A 14,450-nucleotide genomic window follows, 5' to 3' on the forward strand; every position below is an offset into this window, starting at 1 on the left:
GCTCTTTATTTTGGAAATTATTTTTTTACGGATCTAAATCCAATGATGGAGCAGGAGCAGGATGCATATTAGTTATCCCAGAAGGGGAAAATACTATGTTAGCATGCGGACTTGAATTTGATTCCACAAAAAACACTGTTGAATATGAAGCGTTAGTTCAAGGCCTATATAAAGCCATCAGCCTTAATATCAAATACCTATATGTGTTTGGGGATTCATAGATTCTGATAAAACAAGTGAGAAATACTATACATTGTTGTATAGATAGTTGAGACATTATCAATCATTAGTCAAAGACCTCACTTCTCACTTTAAAGCGTTTAATATTTCCCTTATCCCTAGACTCCAAAACACAAGCATCGACCTTTGGACTAATGTGGCCTCTAATCTCATTCCACCAGGAGATTATAGTCCCGATCGATTTTCTATTGAATTGATTTTTAGGCCTTCTATTCCAGACAATGTCACCAATTGGTGAGTGTTTAATAATGATCCGGATATCATAAGATTTTTGACATCAGAAGGTTCTTATGATGACCAGATAATTGATGAAGATCAACATGATGGCCAGCTTAAGGAAGACGCAACAATGAACAGTATACCTAAGTCTGTTGTTAAGCTCGAAGACTTATATGACCTTAAGGACAGATTCAAAAGACTGACCAACTCAAAACTTTCGAGTTCAACTCTGAGGTTTGAATTGATTAACCTTGGAACTGACCTTAAACCTTAAAATATCAATCTAGGTTTTGGGCTTACATCAGATGAAAAATCAGTCTTCATACAATTGTTGAAGAAATATAAGAATCTCTTTGCTTGGAACTATGAACATCTTAAAACATACAACACTTCTATAATTCAACATACCATCCCCATGACATCTAATGAAAGATGTGTGCAACAGAAATTGAAAAAGATTCATCCCAATTTAGAAAATCAGATTAAGTCTAAATTGAATAAACTACTCAAAGCCATGATTATTTTCTTGGTTAAACATTCCAGGTGGGTCTCCAACCTTGTCCCAGTCAGGAAAAAGAATGGTGATATTTGAATATGTATAGACTTCCTCAATCTCAATAAAGCTTGTCAAGAGGAAAAATTTCCATTGCCTCCTATAGAGCAGATATTGCAATCAGTTGTAGGCTCGGAGCTAATGTCTTTTTAGGATGGGTTTTCAGGTTATAACTAGATTCTAGTACATCAAGACGAATGGCTAAAAACTACATTTAGAACCAAATGGGGCACCTACGCCTATCAAAATATGCCATTTGGATTAAATAATGCTGGTGAAACGTTCCAAGAGACATGGATATAGCTTTCAAAGGTTTGGTAAACAAATCAGTGGTAATCTATTTAGATGACATAACTGTATACTCCAAAAAATGCAGCAATCATTTGAGAGATTTAAAACATATCTTCAAATGTTGTCAAAAGTACGGAATTTCTCTTATTCCCAAGAAATCTTTCTTTGTGTTAAGTGAAGGAAAACTCCTTGGATTCATTGTATCCAAAGAAGGGATTCACATTTACCCAGAGAAAATAATAGAAATTTATGAAATTCCTTTACCCCATAACAAAAATTCTATGCAATCTTTCCTAGGGAAGATAATTTTTGTTAAAATATTTGTCGCTGACTTTTCACAAATTGTTTTACCTCTTCAACCCATGATTAAGAAAAAATCTCTTTTCAAATGGGGAAACACATAGCAACAAGCCTTTAATTTGATTAAACAAGTGATCATAAATGCTCCCTCTTTGGAAACTCTAAATTTTTCTAATCATTTAATTTTATATACTTTCACTTCCGAGAAATCATATGCAACTATATTAACTTAGGTCAATGATGATAAGGCTGAAGCACCAATTTCTTTCTTTAGTTCTAATTTACAAGGGGCTGAATTGAACTATTAAGATGTTGAAAAAAAAGCCTTTGATGATTTCAAATCCATAAAGAATTTCAAACCCTTGCTCCTGAAAACCCACACAAAGGTAGTAGTACCATTCTCAGCAGTAAGGAATCTGTTAATACAAAGGGATGTAGGTGAAAAGAGAGAAAATTGGGTAATGGCACTGCAAGAATATGACATTGAAATCAGACCAACTAAAATTGTAAAAGGTCAATGCTTTTGCAGAATGTTAGCAGGAGCATCCAAATTACAAGCACTACAAGATTTAAGTAACGATATACACGTATACAAGGTAAGCCTTAATGACACTGAATCCAGATATGATGATATAATTTTTTATTTATGAAAAGGTTATGCTCCTCCACAACTAAATTACTAAAGAAAATGGGCTTTGAGGCTAAAAGCCAGACAATACCAAATCATCAATAATGTGTTACTTAGAATAAATTATGACTTTGTTTTTCCTATATATCTTGAAAAATCTGAGGCAGAAAATATTTTGCAAGAACTCCATGATGGGCCAGCTAGTTGACATTCTAGAGGGGATATGACTGCCCATAAATTCCTTCATGCTAGCTATTATTGGCTAACCTTATTCAAGGATGCACATAGTTATGTAAGGAAATGTAAAAGTTGTCAAATAGTTGTTGGCAAACAGAGGAAACCCACATTACCATTGCAACCAGTAAACATTGAACACCCATTTGAACAATGGGGATTGTAAATAATAGGTGAGATCGTTCCTCACTCCTCTAAGCAGCATAGGTACATTCTTACAACAAATTATTATTTCACAAAATGGGTGGAAGAAATTCCACTTAAGGTAGCCAATTCTGAGAACATCATTGAATTCATAAATCAGTTTATTATTACCAGATTTGGTCTACCCTCTGCCCTTATGTTTGATAATGCACCTTATTTTTTAGGAAATGTTATGACAGAATTTGCGCTTAAAATAGGTTTTAAACTTAAATACTTTGCTAACTATTATCCTCAAGGAAATGGCTTAGCCGAATCTACAAACAGAAATCTCATAAGAATTATTAAACGAATTGTTGAACAAAGTCATAAAAATTGGCATAAGTCTGTAATATTTGCTCTATGGGCAGATTGAATAACACAGAAGGCCTCCATAGGCACTTCTCCTTTTAATTTGTTCTATGGGAAAGAAGTTTTCCTTCCAACAAATGTAGTTACTCTCTCACTAGCCCTAGTTCAATTTATTGAAGAAACTCTTTTCTCTTCTATGAAAGTGAGACAATTACAAATCCTTAAGCTAGAAGAAGAAAGGGAAAAGGCCAAAATTACACATGCACATCATCAACAATTAGTCAAAGCTTCCTTTGATACTAATTCTGTAAGTACAAAATCCTTTCAACTCAGAGAACTGGTATTAAAATGGGACAAAGCACACAAGGAAAAAGGTAAGCATACCAAGTTCCAAAGAATGTGGCTTGTCCCGTTTTAGATTGTGGAACAAATAAGCCCATCAACCTTTTTATTACAAGATTTATCATGAAAGAGAGAATATCTACTTGTTAATGGGAAGATCCTTAAGAAATATTTTTCATAGAAGATCACCTCTTCTATTCCTTGTATATTATTGTCTTTACTTTTTAGGAAAATAAAAGGTTGAAGTAGCATTTACTTTTGGCTTTACAAATAATAGTCTCTTTTATATTTTGACTTTTTGCTTGTATAAGTAAAGATAGTTAAGAAGATGATTTTCGCATTTGAAACATGAGTTAAATTTTATTGCTCTAAGATTGATTTTTCTCTTCCGAAATTATTTGTCTTTTGCTAAATCTCGACTTCATAAAGAAACCTTTGCTCTACCATCAATCAAGAAAAGTATCTTAAACAAAGAAAAGTCTCGCTACATAAAATCATCTTCAACTCTACAATTGTCATCCAGAAACTCTTAACAAGTCAATGATTCTCCCCATCTAGGAAGCTTTCACCCTCAGAGTGTAATTCTAAAATATGCTTAAACTTAAAGGATAAGGGGTCTCATCAAGAGCCAACTTACCATGATCATAGGGAAATAACTAGCTCACATTACCATTATTGCATATCAAAACAGAGTAATGACTTGAGATTCCATCAATCAAAAGACAAGGGGTCTCATCAAGAGCCAGCTTGTTTAGCCAAGTTACAACCAGTGAATAGCGTTGTCAATTTTGGTCACCAAACCAAGATAATGGCCTTTGAGGAGTAAAATAAAAACTTTAAAGAAAAGAAAATTATTTAGATAAACAAGTATATAAATATAAACTTATCTTTAAGGATTGTATTCTTATCTAGATGGAATACTGAATCATTGTTGGTTAAAAGGTAACCCTGTCGAGGCTATGGACACCTTCTAGTCACAGAGGCTCTACCTATGGGAACTAAGTATACCGAAAAGAAAATCTGTGAGCGCCCCCCCTGTTTTTATCTTTAAAACCAATTAATGATTGATGTAGACAAAGAAACTTTCATATTGAAGAAGATGATCAAATGAATGATATTTAGGTATATGTTGTTTTCTTATTCAGAGCAATATTTCTTACCTTATATTTCATGTAATTTTTATTTTCTAAAATTACCTTATTTTGGAAGTTTTTAGAAATTTCAAAAAACTGTCAAACATAATTGGTTCTCCCAAGTAAATCACCGATTTTTGTGCTATTCAACAACCCCCCCATTTATTAATAGTGATAGTCAATATTATATTAACAAATGGGGACCCTTTAAAAAATTCTTCCAAAAATAAGTTTACCAGTTCGGCATTTTTCTTGTTAATTTGTGGAATGAAGCAAGATATCAAAATAAATTTTTTTGAAATAGCTATAAAATCTCCGCCTTTTCGCATATCACACAACCAAGCATGTCAAAAGCCTTGCTATCCAACAAAACTAGTGAAAAGCAATCAAAAAATAACACCGGATTAAAACCTCGAAACTATTGGGTTTCCTATATGAACTAAGTTCTAAAGCATTTCATATTAAAATAAGGCCCACATTGCAAATCAACGCTCATAAGGAGCGCACCTTAACAAAGTATCTTAAACCATGCGATATGCGAGATTGAGATGAAATAATCTCCCTTATCGCATATAATTAAGAACACTTAAGAGGAGCCTAAAACCTTATCATCATGCAAAATTGCAAGATGAGATTGAAAACCCCTAGACCTAATTCCAAAATATGTTATAAGAAATCACTCAAGTCTGCTACTTAAGGAAAAAGGGATTTACATAGAAATTCCTAAAAAATAAGCTATCCTTTGAAGATAATCAGATGTCTACATCTCGTTTCCCGCAAAAACTAAAGAAACGTTAGAGAAAGTGAAATAATCACAATGCAATGATGCGATTTGCGATATTTCATCACAATCACAAAATCAATATTTTTGTAGTTTAAAGGCTCGCCATCATAAAAAGCTCTTCCCCGACTTACAATCCTGAGCATTAATTAGCAATAGAGTTAAGGATAAGGAAGCATTAGTGGGCATTTAGTAAGGGTTAATAGCATTTACGTTTGAAAAATAGTTTAAGGTGATACAATATCTTCTCACCTGCGCTCAAATAAAATCTCCTTTCTTGTCACCTTTTCAAATTCATCTGCATTATTCATTCTTAGGTCCATTCTTATCTCTGTATATCTGATAGTTTCTGTTTTGCTCCATTTTCAGGAAATATCCACAGAAAGAGTCGTCGGGAGCAATGGCAAAGAAGAGCATGGTAGTCATGTCTGAGAAATCAGAAATGACTCCTATATTCTCTAATACTACATGCAACATAGACGGAGAAACCTATATGTGGGAAAACATGTATGATTTATTAGAAGAATAGAAACCTAGAGCTCTAGTAACAAAGGCCACAACTGACAGTCCTGCTTCCTTAGAGGCCTCCATCTTCGAGGCGGTGTGCTCATTTCTTCACTACATAGTTGCGAGACTAAAGATAATTCCATATACAAATATGGTCAAGTGGATAATTGATCAGGTGGATGTCTTAGACAGAGAATTTAAGAATAGCAGACAAGAGGATATGGGATCTTTTTCAGAAGAAAACCTGTGACTTATGTACGATCTTCCAGAGCCATAGGCATTCTACAATAAATAGTTCCTCGAGAAATTTGCTAAGGAGAATGAAGGCCCAGTATACATTACGTCAACCTGGACACAAAATGAAGGCAAGATCAAAAAAAAAAAATCAGGTACGTATTATACAACATCTATAGCTCCCCCTCATAGTTTTGCAGTAGCCATGTTATGTAGAATGTTTTGCAAGCCCAATAATACCAAATTTTCCCTAGAATGGTTGTCATTAATAGATACGGTTGTAAACACAACAATAATGAATTGGGCTAAAATTTTGTTCCATAATTTGGTGAAATCCATAATAGAGTATAGGAAAGAGGAGTATCTCTTTTAGGGTTTACCCTTCATTTTTCATGAATGCCTATATAATGGATGCTATCTATTTTGGTTCCAAATTTCCTATCATGGGATTGAAGTGGACTGTGAAAGACCCACTTCCCATTCATATATATCATATGAAAATGTGGGAGTCTTAGTTTCACCCCCCACTTTTACATAATTTGTCAAGGGGTTATGCTACCTATTCATAAACAAGTCTACAATAGGAATGCCCCTAGATTTTCTATAGACGCTGAAGTAGATATCCTACCTGTAGGCAAATGGTTTGGGGAGGATACATTTACATATATTTGAGTATTCGAGAGCATTTATTCACCACATGTCCTCCCATACTATGTCCCTAATAAGTTAATGGCTAGAGAGATAACCTACCAAACAACAAGAGAAGGTGGGCTGAGCAAAGGATTGAAGGAATAGAAAAAAGCCATTTGGCCTACATTTCTGTTGCAATGTGGTGTGCTTGCATTGCATGATCTTGGACATGCATGAAAGGAAGTAGAGATTATGAAATCTCTTAAATTGGCTACATTTCTAGGAAGACAGAATGACCCAAATGGCACTGCAAAAGACTTCACTAATATGTTGAAAGTGAAAATATTCACCCATGAAGAAGACTTATTTGATAACCTCTTCCTACAAAAAGAGACATTTTCATAAGTAAAGCATATGACTTCACTACTTTTTTCCCCAAATGATCTTAAGGCCTTCCACGAATATAGAGAGATGATATTATTACAAGTCCCATTGGACCTGCTACATATTGAGTCAATAAGGGAACCGACTCCGAGTGTGAGCTTAAAGGAAAGCTCCAGAAAAAATTCTAAAGATAATTCGAGAGCAAAATAGCAGGAGAAGTCTACCCATTAGTCATAGCACTCAAAGAAATAGTCTCAGAATGGGGGTAGTAAAATCAAAGAGTCTAAGAGAGACATAGCCAGAGCTACAGAAAAGCAGTCGAGAAAACCTTGACGAAGGAACAGGTTAAAATTCACTCTGCCTACACCTAGTCGGCAAAACCTCTAGTTTTTTATTTAGAAAAAGAATGGGAGAATTTTAATAAAAAGCTCCATATAGAAGAACAAACATCTGAAGTACAGACTCCATATCACAGATCAACTCAAGGGGTTACAGTGGAGAAAATTGTAAGTACTCAAGATATACAGATCATTCTTGCCACCCCCACTTCTGAAATCTTTTTAAGAGTTGAGGAAATTCGTCCCTTAGATGTGTTTTATAGCCCTACCCATAAAGTTGTCATCAAAAGACATATGAATAAAATAAAGTTGGATGTTTTATCTCTCACCACTCCTGACAATGAACCAATGGATATTGTATGGAGAGATTCGCCCAACCTTACGAGACTATCAGAATTTGTGAGAGCCTATGCTACGAAAACTATCGATAAGGCAACAAAAGTTCAAATGCTGCTAAAAGAAAAAGAAAAAAGGTCCTACTATTGGAACAACAATTAGAGCAAGAAAAATCTAATCAACAAGCAGAGTTACAAATTTCCAAACTACACCAGGAGTTTGAACAGATGCAAATACAACATCAAGCCAGCCTAGCAGAAAAGGACGTGTGAATTCAAGCTATGATAGGGAAGTATAAAGAAAGTCCACAAATCAATCAGTTCATAAAATAAGAACTCAACCTTAACACCCAACTAATGCAACAAAAGGAACTTCTGTGCCAAGAAATCTTGCAAGTAAATCCTTACAAGCCATGTCATCCACATGAGGCTTGAGTATGAGGAAATCCATAAAAGAATTTTTGATTTTATCACCTGGAAAGAATCAAAAGATGGGAGAAGTTTGATTTTCCAAGACTGGAGGAGTCACATAAAGAAATTCTATTTGCAGACTTGGATTCTCGGATCAAGAAAGTAGAAAAGGAAACATCAGGCATGATAGCAGTAGCAAACAACATCATTGAAGCCATTAATGAAAATCTACATGGTGCCAACCTCATTGTTAAATCTATACCAGGATTTCTTCCAAACGCCAATCAACTGGAGCATCAATGGAGACAAGCAGCGAAGGAAAGGGAGGAGGTGATCAGAAAAACAAGAAAGCTCAACTGGGAAGCATACTGGAAATTCTTAGTTAAGCCCTATAGCGAGTGGATGACCCTGCATTGCCTAACCACTTCCACACAGAAAATGATGCCAGCATTGACAGATGTCGTATTTATTGGGAAATTGAAATCTGTGATGAGTCAACCGACACACCTCAAACTAATGATAGATATCTGTGATCTTAAGGTTCACATTATTTTATTTCTATTTTAGTTTCATTTGCATAATTTTAGGAAGGTCATTTAAACCTCCTCAGCTATTTTTGTAACAATATATTTTAGGATCTATAGTTTTAGTATTTAAACCCCTCTCATGCATTTAGAAACTGGTTCAGAAATTTTATCAGAAACATTCTTCAAAACATTCACTTTTATACCTTTGAGGAGGTTCTAGTAGAATGAATGGAACATGATTTATTTTCTTTTATATATGACATGTCCTACTGAAATTGTACTTTTTCACTCTTCAATGATGTTGGATTAGTTAGAATTAGATTGATATTTCTAAAACACATGAGCAGAACTTATTACAAATGGTACTTTTATCTTGTGATTTTGTTTTATTTATGTATCAGATAATAACTTTTCTTCAATTGCTTCATGTATGAAAGTTTGAATTTCAGTTAGCATTATTGTACTTTTGTATGGTGTTGGCTTTAATTTCCTGTTGAATATGTGAACGATTCTATATGTGATATATCTCTCACAATCATTTTGGTGAACTATTTATCCAAAATGATTATTGTTAAACGATTTCATTTCTTATTGCAGTTGAATGATCTTTATTACCAATTTCTATAGGACATTATTGTAGATCGCATACCTTGTTTTTATTCCCGGGTATAGTTATAGTTAGATAGTGTTTAAAACTAGGATATATGCATGTGATTAATAGTTTAGATTAGATTACACTTAGTATAATCAGGTCGACTTAGTAAAGGAGCAGAGGTCAATTAGTTTTTCAAAGTATCGAATGAGTGCTAAGAGAAATCATCCCATAGAAATGGAACCCCTTTCTTTAGCAATCTAATAAATCCCTTTGTAATCTCAGCATAACTGACGATAAATCTCCTTATGAAATTGAATTTTCCTTGGAAACTTTGAAGTTGACGAGGAAATTGAAGTATTGCCTCAACCTTGAAAGGATCAATTTGAATCCCTTCCGTAGATACTATGAATCTCAGTAACTGACTGGATGTGATAGCGAAATCGCATTTATTCTGATTCAACCATATTTTATAATAACAAAATCACTCAAAAACTAATCAAGTATTATGATGATGATCAATTCTCTTTCGAGAACGAGTAGCTAAGTCATCTAAATAAGCTTCTATCATATGTTTGATATCGTGGAAAGCGTAGGACACGACCTGTTGAAGAGTCGCTCTGGCATTTTTAAGGCCAAAGGGCATATTTTTGTATGAAAAGGCACCCCAAGGGAAGATAAAAGTTGCCTTGTGCTAATCTTCAGGATGGATAGTAATTTTATTATAACCTGAGAAACCATCCATGAAGGAGAAAATCTCATTTCCCACACATAAATTAATAATCTAATCAATAAAAGGTGTGGGTAAATTATCTTTAGGACAAGCCTTATTTAAATCCCTAAAGTCTATGCATACACAGATCGTTCCTTATTTTTTATCAACTAGGACCAAATTCAAAACCCACTCACTCAACATAACGGGGTATATGAAACCTACCTTAAGCATCTACTCAACCTTGGCTTTGATAGCTGTCACTTTCCTAGGGTTTAGCAGTCGCAGATTTTTCCATATAGGCTTCACATTCACATAGTCTTCATATCATGATGGACTATTGATGGATCAATTCCACACATTTCCTCATAATACCAAGAAAAAACATCATAAAAATATTTAAAAAGATCGTTATAAATTTTAATCTCTTCAGGGGAGCATTTGGCTCCGATGAAAAATATCTTAATTATATTGGGATTCTTGGAGATGTTCATTGGAATAGTTTATGAAATGATAGACATCTTACCTTCGGAAAAATTTTGTGCTGGAGCCAAAGGGTTTAAAATTGTGTGAACATCACCAGTTGATGAAGAACTATACTAACTTGATTCTACTTCACACAAGTCTCAGAGAAAATTTGACTAGTGATGAAAATCATTCCACAGTCTGTGTATATCAGTCATTGCTTCTAGGATTTCCTCCTCAGATGGTAAAACAATATCAAGGTAGTCCACAAAATAAGTAGAGTCAAGAGTCCAAGCAGAGCCACATGCCTGTCCAAATCCTTCATTGAAAGAGGAGTAGGACTAGAATCTACAGTTTTAACTATAAATTGATAAGAAATTTCAACTCCAGACATGGGATATGCCATTCGACCCACTTTCCCATCTTCATATGTGGCTATAGAAGAGGGTAAGGGCCAAGGATCTAAAATATAATGAGTTCTAAAGAACTCTCTTTGAGAGGGGGCCTTGGTTGATGAAATTGCATTTATTCAAGAAATAGGAGAAGGAAGATCAAAAGCACCCATCAACAAGGAATACATACCAACTCTTAAATTCTCAATAGGATGCTTGGAGTTTTTCAACAAAGGAATAGAAGAATCAGAGGATGCATTGGATTGTTTCAAAGAATACTCCATCTGATCAATAGTAATAATTCTCCCTTTGTGGGGAAAACATAGAGTTCAAAATAATGATGATATAATGACATCCATTTCATAAATCCAATTTTCTCCCAATAGAAGATAATAATCCAAATTCGCATCGACTATTTCCACCTCGATATTAACCACCTTTCTCCCAACACGAGTGATAAAGGCTGGAATAATTCCATGCGTCCTATGAGAATGAACATCAAATGAAATCAAGAGAGTAGGTGAAGGAACATCTTGAGGAGATCTGATAGCTTTCTAACATGCAATCGACATGACACACGTGGAAACACCCTCATCAACTACAGTTCTAAAGATATTAATATTTGAATATGTAGATTTAATCTGGAAATCCATATGATGAGGTATTCTCTTCTTAATATTTGACATGTCAAATTTAACAATTAGAGAGCTTCTTGGATCTATTGCCCCGATTGCAGTGAGCAACACACTCCTTTGTGATGGAAATGATTGGAGTACCTCTAATGCATACATCGCATAAGGATTTTGAGCCAGATCATGAACAATGGAATAGTTCTGGGTAGCCTTGGAACTAGGGTTAATCATTGAATGTTTTGCAGAGCCTTTGGGCTTCCAAGGTATAGGATCAATTGTGGGCCTCTCAATATGGAGGGGCTTTGGAACATCGGAAGCACCCTTAGCCTTAGAGGATTCTGATTTTCCATAATCATGTGCTCTTGTAGCAACATCAACATGAGAACTCATCATGTATATATTTGATGGATTTTCCCCTTCGTGGTTTCCCCCAGTGGGGTTTCCAGTATTAGCATTTATGCTAGCAAACATATGTTTCCCTTGGGGAAAGGGTTAGTGAGAACAACCTGGGAGCCAGAAAAATCCTGCTACACTAACAAGCACTAAGCATCCTGAATCTTAGTGAAAAGATGTGTTAAATGGTTTGCATTGCACAATTTACAAGGAAACTTAACTTTCTTTTTGGACTCCTTTTTACCCTCCCTAGTATTATTACTGGGTTTGTTTACATTACCCTTCTCATCATTGTCTTTCTTCTTACCACATCCCTTTTTCTTCTCATCAGGTTATTGATTTCCTTTAGGGTTAGAAGATTGGACAATGTTAATAGCTAAAGGTTGAGAAGGCATAGGCACTGACGAAGATGATTAAATCAAAGAAGCAGTTTGTAAAGGAAACTGGTGCAATTGACTTAATAGGTTAGTCATGCTATTATCGATCAATCTTACTATTCTATCAAAATAAGGACCTGGCTTTGGTTTAGCTAAATTGATTTTGGATCGAGGAGAATTAGGAAAAATCTTTTCAAGGGTACTAGACTAAGAATATATAAGTTCTAACTGTTGGGATCTATAGATAGCATGTTCTTTGGTGAATACCCTGGAGAATGATACATCCTTAGAAATTGCTGGCTGTAGAGATTTTAAAAACCATTCAAGAAGGAATTCATTAGGAATGTAGGCTTTGATGAGCCTCTTCCTTCTTTGCCATTCCGGAATATGGTCAGAAATGTGAGTTGCCTTGTTGGAAACTAATAAATAGCTCAGTTCCAGCATCATATCGAATGGGAAACTGAAAATGGTTCAAAAACATAGTAGCCAATTCACCAAGTGAAGCAAAGGTACCCCCACTAAGCTCTATATACCATTTGGTAGGATTTATAGTTAAGGTGCGTTGGAACAATCTCAACCTAATTGAATCGTCAATTAGGGAGTTGGATGAACACCATAAATGGAATGTTGTTATACGAGCAGCCGGATCCTCCCTAGACTTTCCCTCAAATTTTGGAATATCTGATGGAATTTTGGTGGGAGCCGAAGTCCAAGGCAGATTATATCAAATCAGATCGTTCATCAATTTTGAGAGATATGGAAAATTTAGGGTTGCGATGAATGGCAAGCGTGGACGAGCTTAAGAATTCCACCCACCATAAGTAGGATTCCCAAGATTTGTAAAGGCACCAGGTTGCCAAGGAGTGTTTGTAAAAGACATGGAAAAGCTTGTGGTCCATAAAAATTCAAAGTTTGACCACTTCCTACTGAAAGGTTACCATAACCAAGAATATTTCCCCCAAGCAAAGTATTAAAAGGAGAGGAGAGCCCTTGGTACGGGTTCCACGCATTAGCGAAGGGAGAATAAGACTAAAAGGAACTTACGAAGGAGTAAGGCACCTTCCCCTATTGACCAAAATAAAATGGATTCCTGATTCCCAAAACAATAAAAGTAGGGTTACTCCGTCCTTGAAATGTATTATAAATTTTACCTTGAGCAAAGAAAGGAAGATATCCTAAAGAAGGATTAGAACGAGGTATATTGTTGGGTCAAGAAAAATGTATGTTTTCTCTTTAAAATAGCTTTATTTAGCATTCATACTTACATGATTATCTCTGTTTATGGATTAAAATAAAGGAAATAAAAGCTAAAGTTGGGTAAAAGTTCTTGATAACAAATTAGATAAATCTAGCATGAGAAACTGACTTTTTGCTATCTTTATATGTAGAATACATGGACGGGACAAAAATTGTTCAATCGACAGAGTAGAATCAACCTATAAAAGGAAAAAGACAGTGTCTGAGGTAGGCAAGGTAGCGAGAGACCAGGCAGACTGATTCTATTTCATGACAGAATCAGATCATGTATTGCAAAATCCTCAGGATCCCCTGATCCTGAGGATTCGCTTTTATCTAGTTTACTCTTTTAATATTATATATAAGGCCGCAAAGGCAAATGAAAAAGGAGTTCAGAATTTCATAACTTGTAATTATTCTTACAAGACATATAATATTGTTACCTCAGTAATGTTGTCACCGTGTTTCTTGTTTTAATGAATAAAGACTATGTTTGATCCATACCTATATTTTGAGTATTTCCTAGCGGAGACTTCTCACAACTTTGCGGCGAGTCAAGAGAAGTTCTGCTACTTTCTTGTGTTATAATATTTTCTATTTAGTCATTACTGATTGTTAATGTTAAGTTAATATCATTTCTCTTTTTTGTGAAGATTGAAGATTATGATTCATATTGTTGTTCATTTATATTCAGATATAGTTGTGTGATATATCTGAGTAACACTTTGATTGGATTGGTTATATTGGTTATAGTAGTAGATTGTTGTTCATTCTGAGTGATGTTATCATAGATATTAGAGATAGCATTAATCAATTTCCATAATTTGTTGTTTAGAGATCATTTATCATTATACACTTGCTTGTTGTTCAATTATCAGTTGCCTTTCAGTTGAGATTGCTGTTCAACTAGGATTTGTTATTCAAATCGGGTTTACTATAGGTTATCATTATTGTTCAGTTATTGTAGTTTTATTTCTTGATTGAGTGAGTTAGTATTAATCTATTTGAATATTTTTGAGTGTGATTCTTTGCATTTGCATTCAGATTCATTTGATTTCCGAATAAGTTAAAC

The 14,450-nt window shown here is 34.7% G+C and overlaps 1 long non-coding RNA gene across 1 annotated transcript in view; it reads left to right on the plus strand.

The window, feature by feature from the left end:
- The window catches only part of LOC149212019 (uncharacterized), an 88,070-nt gene extending 74,252 nt beyond the window's left edge, over nt 1-13,818 (plus strand). The window contains exon 2 of the long non-coding RNA XR_016250199.1: nt 13,531-13,818. This is a non-coding gene — a long non-coding RNA (uncharacterized LOC149212019). The remainder of the gene's footprint in view (nt 1-13,530) is intronic.
- The last annotated feature ends 632 nt before the right edge of the window (nt 13,819-14,450 follow it).

Source organism: Pinus tabuliformis, chromosome 1_1, assembly GCF_031772625.1.
Source record: "Pinus tabuliformis cultivar Carrire ecotype Pingquan chromosome 1_1, CPIR1, whole genome shotgun sequence".
In the NCBI taxonomy this organism is placed as follows: Eukaryota; Viridiplantae; Streptophyta; class Pinopsida; order Pinales; family Pinaceae; genus Pinus; species Pinus tabuliformis.